We start from the raw sequence: 8,136 nt of genomic DNA, 5'->3' as shown, positions 1-8,136 counted from the left end.
TATGAAATGGCCGAGTATTCCAACCACACAATTCTCGGGTAGAATCAACGTGACGCAAGCTTGACAAGACTAGACTTCTGAATTACAAGTATAGTTTATCCGACAGGTTTCCGGGTAGCTTCAGTCTACCCGTATTCACTCGCGAGGCTTAGTTTAACAAGAGGTTATGGTTAATGTACTTGCCCAAGATAACAATGGGATCCTGGGCCCAGGACTACGTGGCTGCCCACTTTTTACCCACCCACTCATTCCTGCTTATATATATATATATATATATATATATATATAGGCATGCGTGTGTAATAAGAAATCTGCTTCTCAAGCAATTGGCTTCGGGTTCAGTCCCACTGTGTGACACCTTGGGCAAGTGCCTCGCCCCGTGCCGACCAAAGCCTTGTGAATGGATATGGTAGATTGAATCTGAAAGAACTCCATCGTGTGTGTATGTGTGTGTTTGTATGCATATGAATGTGTGTGATAACGTCTCAGTGTCTGTCGCACCACCGCTTGACAATCAGTGTTGGTTTGCTTACGTCCTTGTAACTTAGCGGCTTTGCAAAAAAGACCGATAGACTAAGTAAATAGACTTTAAAAATAATTATTATGGTTGATCTGTTCGACTAAAACCCTTCAAGGCGCTGCCCCATCATGGCCGCAATCCAATGACTGAAACGAGTTAACACAAAGGATTAAAGATAAATATTCTATAACCGAAGTTATAAAAGTCAATAGATGGGTTTGGATAAGGAAAGCAAAGCAGTAGTTTGTGAAACGGATCGATTTCAGCCAGATCGACTCGATGTGGATTCTGATACTGAAAGACCCGAAGCCCTTTAAAAACCCTCAAAACATCACTGATGACGCACCCCAGAGCACCAGCGAGAAATATTTTGGAACAATACATAATTAGTTTAATGCATGCATACACATGGTGAATGTGTTTCCTCTTCCAGCTGTATCTCTCTCTCTCTCTCTCTCTTTCTCAGTTCATTACATTTTTCTACTTAATTATTTAGTATTATCATTGCTGCTTTCATAACAGACATATGACAAGACGAGCGTTGTCTAAGGTAAAAAAAAAACCATGATATGTTTATAAAAAACAATACTTAAAAAAATATTCTATGCAGAAATTTCCCTTCTGGAGTGGAGTGCGGACTTTAGTTAACCCACCATAGAGGAATTTGAAGGTTCAGATAAGGAATTTTTTTTCAAGTTAACTATTTGTTTAATTCTCATGATACGCACATCTTTGGTTCTAAATTTACTACTCTTGGTATAAAACAGTTCTAACATTAAAATTATACGGTTTCTAATTTAGGTACAAAGCCAGTAGTTTTGAGCAGAGAATGCTTTGAGCGGATACCATCGACTGCAGTACTTGGTTGGTATTTTATTCTACCGACCCCGACAAGATGAAAAGCAAAGATGAGCTCGTCGGCGGGATTTGAAACCAGAACGTAAAGGAATCGCAGGAAATCCCCTATGGCATTTTGTTCGACACTCTAACCATTCTGGCAGTTAACCTGTCCGCGAGATTATAATATTAATAATTTTTCTTATCATATGTATCAGGTAGAACTGGGTTGGTGAATAAAGGACAGTAAATAAAAACGGTTTTCTTAACATTGTTATAAAACAACGAATCCTGCTCGGTTCAATCCTCATTCAAAGCTAGTAAAAAGTAAAATACCGCACTGGGTCCTAACATTTTCAAATTCTAACACAAGGCCGACGAGTTCGGGCATAAATCGACTAAATCGACCGGAGTCCTCAACTGGTAAGTTGTTTAATCGATCCGGAAAGAATGAAAAGGATAGCCGACCTTGGAGGAATTTGAACTCAAAACGTAAAGACGGATGAAAACGATTCTACCAGCTCACCGCCTTCCTAGGTCTTAATATTGCAGCGAGACTAAATATTTGTGGTCTTGAGACAAACGGAAGAATGAACGAGATCATCTATGTTAGACCGACCGATGAAGATTACGACAAAAATGGTTGCGTCACGTATATAATAAAGACGGAAGCCTCGTTGTGAATGTACAAAGCTGGAGTTTAGCACGGTATACGTTCCGGCTCTCTACTGTCTCTGTTCAAATCCCGCCGAGGGTAACTTTGCTTTTATCCTTTCATATTAATTTATTCAACTATCCAACTATTTGTCTATTTATTCGTTTCATTTACACATCTCTCTAATGATTTATGGATAGAAATAATTGTTGGAATGTTTATTTACGAACTCAATTTACATTTTAATGAGAAGATGTAAATAATCATAAAGAGATGACGATGAGAATGATGAAGATGATGATGATGATGATGATGAAAGGGAGGAGGAAGAGGATTTTAAAGAAATCCTGAAAGATTAATATAAAATTAAATTATAATACAAATAAAATTAAAAGCAAGGTTCGCAATTTTAAAACATTTTTCTTTCTTTTTCATTTCGATTTTTTTTTTAAATTAAGAAAAATTGGAATGTTGTCTATCGATATATTTTGATTGATTTTTGACTAGGCAGGAACAAGGTCACCATTCCGTAAGTAAAAAAGCAGATAGATGATTGAATTGACACCAATATGCAACTGGTATTTGTTTCATTAAGACCCACTCCATCTTTTTTCATACTTCCCAAGGGATAAAAGTCAACTTCATCGTAATTTTAAATCTAGAAATGACAGTCTCTTAATTAAATTGTGTTCTAATGCTCATTAATCAAAGACATCCGAGCCATGACCATCCAGTCAGCAGCTTAATTTCCAACATAAGATATTAGAGTCCTAGATGCACTAAGCAGCTTTCCATTTTTAAAGACGTTTCGATTTAGTCCCTTGGCCACCTTTGATCAAAACGAAGGTGTTCCAGCAATGATCACCCCTCATCAATCATGTATATCAGAGATTAATTATTCAATATACCCTTTTTATTTAAGATGAGGATAAAGAGTAAAGACCCCCTTCGGTCATGAACGACCATGGGATTGCACCTAGAAAATTTCCCTTCGAGGTAAAAATCTGAGCAAGGTTGCTTATGGAAGACCAACAGTCGCCCATGCATACCAGCTTCCCTTCTTCACGCCACTGATGTTATCCAAAGCAAAGACAATGGCCGGCACAGCTTGGCACCAGTGACGTCGCAACTCATTTCTACAGCTGAGCGAACTGGAGCAACGTGAAATAAAGTGTCTTGCTCAAGAACCCAACACACAGCTCCATCCAAGAATTGAACACACTACTTCATGGTGAGCTCGACACTAACCACTGAGCCATGCGCCTTCACATTTAAGATAGTAAGGCCTGATTTAAAGCCGATCTGGTTGTTGGTTTTAGTAAATCAAACAACTACATACAGGCAAAAATCTGAACTTTACTGGCTGGATATTTCTAGAAATAACACATGACTGGAACCCTTTATAATAATTGTTCACTTTAGAATGCTCTGTCTCTGTAAAACCAGGAATCATTCCTAGATTTTGATCAGGTTAAATTAACTATGTAAAATTTAAAACTTAAGTTTATTGGCCACAGACATGCTTCAAGTGTCACAGATCCCTTCAGCTGGTAGACTAACAGCCTATCAACTTACTCCACCGTCTCAACGACCTCGCAAATGGCAGGTGAGTTTTCTTACAGATTCATTGAGAGACGAATTAGTAACTAAAACAGCCTTGACTTATGCTCTCAAAAGTAATCTTTATAACCATGTTCGATATTGAGAGAATTCAGTATCTTCTAACAAACGCATGCTCACGCAACAAGAAAGTGAGTTGAAGTTTGAAAATAAAATACTACAGGGAATGACTCAAATCGCTTACATGTTATTGCAAGGTTTGTGTGTGTGTATATGTGGTGTGTGTGTACGCACACACTATACATATATAAACACTATATACATATATATATATATATATAAACACTATATACATATATATATATATAAACACTATATACATATATATATATATAAACACTATATACATATATATATATAAACACTATATACATATATATATATATATAAACACTATATACATATATATATATATAAACACTATATACATATATATATATATATAAACACTATATACATATATATATATATATATAAACACTATATACATATATATATATATATAAACACTATATACATATATATATATATACATATTCACAAACACACTATATATAGATATGTGTGAGTGTATGTCTATAATGTATATAGACCCACAGGTCAGCCCAGATTGAACAGAACTATGATCAAAGATGTTCCAACTGCGACCACCCTATCTTTTCATAGACCTACAACAATATTATCCACTACATCCTTTTTATTTAAAGATAACAGAATATAATTTAAGGAGCAGTCACTTGTTATTTCTAACACAGCAGTCATATACAACCCCCCACACACACACACATGCCATTCTTAGTTCAAGTTCTTTGATATTCACAAAACCCCAAAATTTTGACTTCAAATTATATTCTTCTGGCTGTCGACTTTGTCCTTAATCCCTCCAAATCACCATATCACACGCCTTTTAAGGCACATATTCTCATAAGCCACGCTGCAAAATTTTGGCTAGCCCTTTCTTAAAACAGTACTTGCCACTAAACCAAACCCTGGCTTCCCATCCCTACAAATGTTTGGACAATTTTGCCAAAGAAACAAACCATCATCATCACCACTATTAAAATTATTATTATTATTATTATTATTATTATTACTATTATTATTGCGATTTTTGTGTCACTGAAGGCTGAATTTTTTTTTATTTTTGATTGTGCTGGTTTACTTGGCAAATAACATCTAATTCTTTTGTTTTTTGCCAGAATTTTCAAAAGTAGGAAGTGAGAAATGTCAATGATTATTTCAATCAAATGACAATAAAAAATACACTGATAACATTTAAATAATAATTAAAAATAAATAATTTTTCAAAATAAAAGGAAAGAAAAAATTCAATAAAATTTCTTCAGACAAAATTTTTTTTTTGTTGCTTTTTCTTTTCCTTACCAAGAGCCACTTTCTGCAGATTAAAAAAATATCAATCATCATCAATCATTAATCAATCCATCAGTTTTTGATGACAAGTTTCCATAAAGTCCTTGGCAACCCCAAAGATTTATAATGCAGTTTATTTGGGGGTTCTTTTTTTTTTTTTTCCCCCCAATTTTTCAATATCATCTATTTTGGGTTGCCAAATTTGAAGATATCTATATATATATATAAAAAATCTAATTCTGAGAAGTCAAGAAATTCTAGTCTAAAATTTATAATAACTCTACTTTATAAACATCATCACCACAAGAACAATAGCTTCCAGTCCCTTTCTGCGCCAATTCTGCTCGTGTGATTTTAATTTCTCTTCTTTCAAAAAAACTACAATTTCCTTATTTAAAAATCCGTTCAAAAGTCTCTAAAACATGTTAGGTTTTTTTTTTTTTAACATTACTTCCAATATAGCTATTACTATTATTATTATTATTATCATAATCATTATCATCATCATTATTTTTATCATCATCAGTTGCCATATTCCCCTCCCCCTTTTTTTTTCTTTTCTGAAAATACTCGATTAAACTTTTCAATCCAACAAAATAACATACAATACCAGAAAGAAAAAAAAAACACTTTATATCCTTGTCTGAAACGTAATTTAAACAAATTGATTATGTATTTATTGTCTATTATAATTGTTTTTGTTGTTGTTGTTATTATTATAATTGTTATTGCTACTATTGTAGTTAGTGGTCTTGATTTGTGCATATTTTTGTACCTTTTTTTTAAAAAAATCAGTTATAAATAAATGGAATAGTTCAGCAATGAGTTGCTCCCCCTTATCATTCAGAGACCAAAACTGGGCAAACGTGTGACGAAGTCTGTCTCTCTGTGTATGTATACAAGTGTGTGTATATATATATAATGTTTAATGTTTGTATGTATGTATGATAAAAGAACAAGGCAAGTGATAATAAGGTCATTTAATGGCCAGATTCTTAGAATCCTTTCTAAGATTGAACTCACAACCATTGATTTACTAAATACTAACTAACACAAGGTTTAAATTGATTCAATTCGCAGCCGCAAAGAACACAAAAAGAAAAAATGTAAATTTGTGAATGTTACATTATAGTAACAAAGACACATACAAAAATTGGAACCTTAAGAAGTAAACAAATATTTCAAATATTTCTGTACAGGTGTATCCCATCCCCAAGTTGTGATAAAAAAAGAAAGAAAAAAAACTCACCTAATTAATTGTATTAATTTGTCAAGTAACAAATTCACTTCAAATCCTCAAGAGAGGAAACAAGTAAGAAATTCTCAAATGAAACACTTTAAAGAGTGTTATAGATACTACAAAGATGTTATAGAATTTGTGGTTGTCAAAGCCAAGAAATCAATATTATGAAAATGGAGATAGATTAATTGGTAAACAGCTTTAACCAGGTGAGCTATAAGCTTCTTGCTGTTAGTGCTGCTGTTAGTTTAATGAAAAAAAAAAAAAAAAGTTTCCAATTGAGCAAGTAAGTAAAATTAACTTGACATATTTTATTTTTTACTATTTTTTCAAGTCCACATTTCTTCCACCCATGTAAAGTAATTTTTGTGTGTATATATATTTTTTTTTCTAGTTTTTATTATTTTCATGTTATTCTTATGAATAGATGAATATTATTGCATCCAATGAGGGAAGTGGGGGAATAAAAGCCTGCTGTGTTTACATAATACCAGGTGTGTGGAGGGAAGGAGGGAAGTGTTGTAAAGTTATGGTCGGTGTCAAAGTAAGCTAGAGACAGAGATAGGCATCAGTGTGAGGCATTGTCGATGTCAATATCACAGATAATTTGGTTGGCTTCAAAAGAATTACAGTTCCATAGTTTGAAAAAGGCCACTAGTTTCATAAATATATTAAAGTATGTAAGCTGCAAGGGATGGAAAGGTGCTTCATTAAAAAAATAATAATAATAATAATAATAATAATAATAATAATAAATGAATGTATAAATAAATATGAAATAAAAATTATCAAAGGAGATATTATAAGGGCACATGTTTAAAGATATGGAAGAAAGTGTTCAATTCTTGGAGATTGGAAATTTTTTCCTGCAACAAATCAAGACTCAACAGATTATTCTGCTCTGATATTAACAGAGAGTCATCATTATCAGTATCATCATTTTTCATCCATTTTCCATACTGGCATGGTTGGACTGCCTGTCACAGTCCAAATTAGTCTTGTTCAGAATCACTGTTCCTCTAGTCAGGTCAGGGACCATATCTCGCTTATAAAGTTCCTTTTATTTGGCACAGTTTCTAAGGCTGGATGCCTTTCCTAACCCCACCCACTACAGACTCCATTAGGAGTACTTCATCCATAACACCAGCATTAGAGGGGGTGTCTTCTTCTCAGCAAAAGCAAAGAATCATGTCTACCCGCTCCATCCAAGTGTATTAGTTACAGACTGTACTGGGTGCATTTTCATGGTATGAGCACTAGAGAGGCAGCCTTATCCCCTTGCAAGACTCAAGTGTCCTTTCCATCCTATGTCGCCTCAGTTCATTCACAGCGATGGGACAGAGAGCTCTTAGACAGAAAAGGGAGAGTTATGTTAATTTAATCCATTCCTGGATCCCATTGGTTCAAACAGCTGATGCTGTTCTATTGCCAGTCTTTCTCATGCTTTGCAGATGAGAGAGATAAATCTCTGCTTTATAGAAATATATCTCTATGTTATAGAGATAAATCTCTGCTCTAATTTGTTGCTGGTGACCTTTTCCAAAAACAAACAATTTTGTCAATATTCCTCCAGCTACATAAAAAGTAAGGCAGAAATAAGTTTAAGTGTCTCACTTAGAAACATATTGAAAAGTCATTATTGAAATAAAAATTCAGAAACCATGAACTGCCTGGTCAATTTCTTAATCACCTGGTGAGGTTTTTAACCTCTATAAAGACAGTAAGTTTGAAAAATGTATTCCAAAATGTTGGTCTCATTACAGGCACAAGGCCTCAAAATGTTTAGGGGATTTGGGGCATAAGGGGAGGGATCAGTTGAAACCAATCGCAGTGTTTTGACTAGTATTTTATTTTAATAATCCCAGGACAAAAGGCAACGTTCACCTTGGCTGG

The sequence above is a fragment of the Octopus sinensis genome, linkage group LG10, assembly GCF_006345805.1.
Source record: "Octopus sinensis linkage group LG10, ASM634580v1, whole genome shotgun sequence".
NCBI classification, from domain to species: domain Eukaryota; kingdom Metazoa; phylum Mollusca; class Cephalopoda; order Octopoda; family Octopodidae; genus Octopus; species Octopus sinensis.
Note: the sequence above shows the minus strand (reverse complement) of the source record.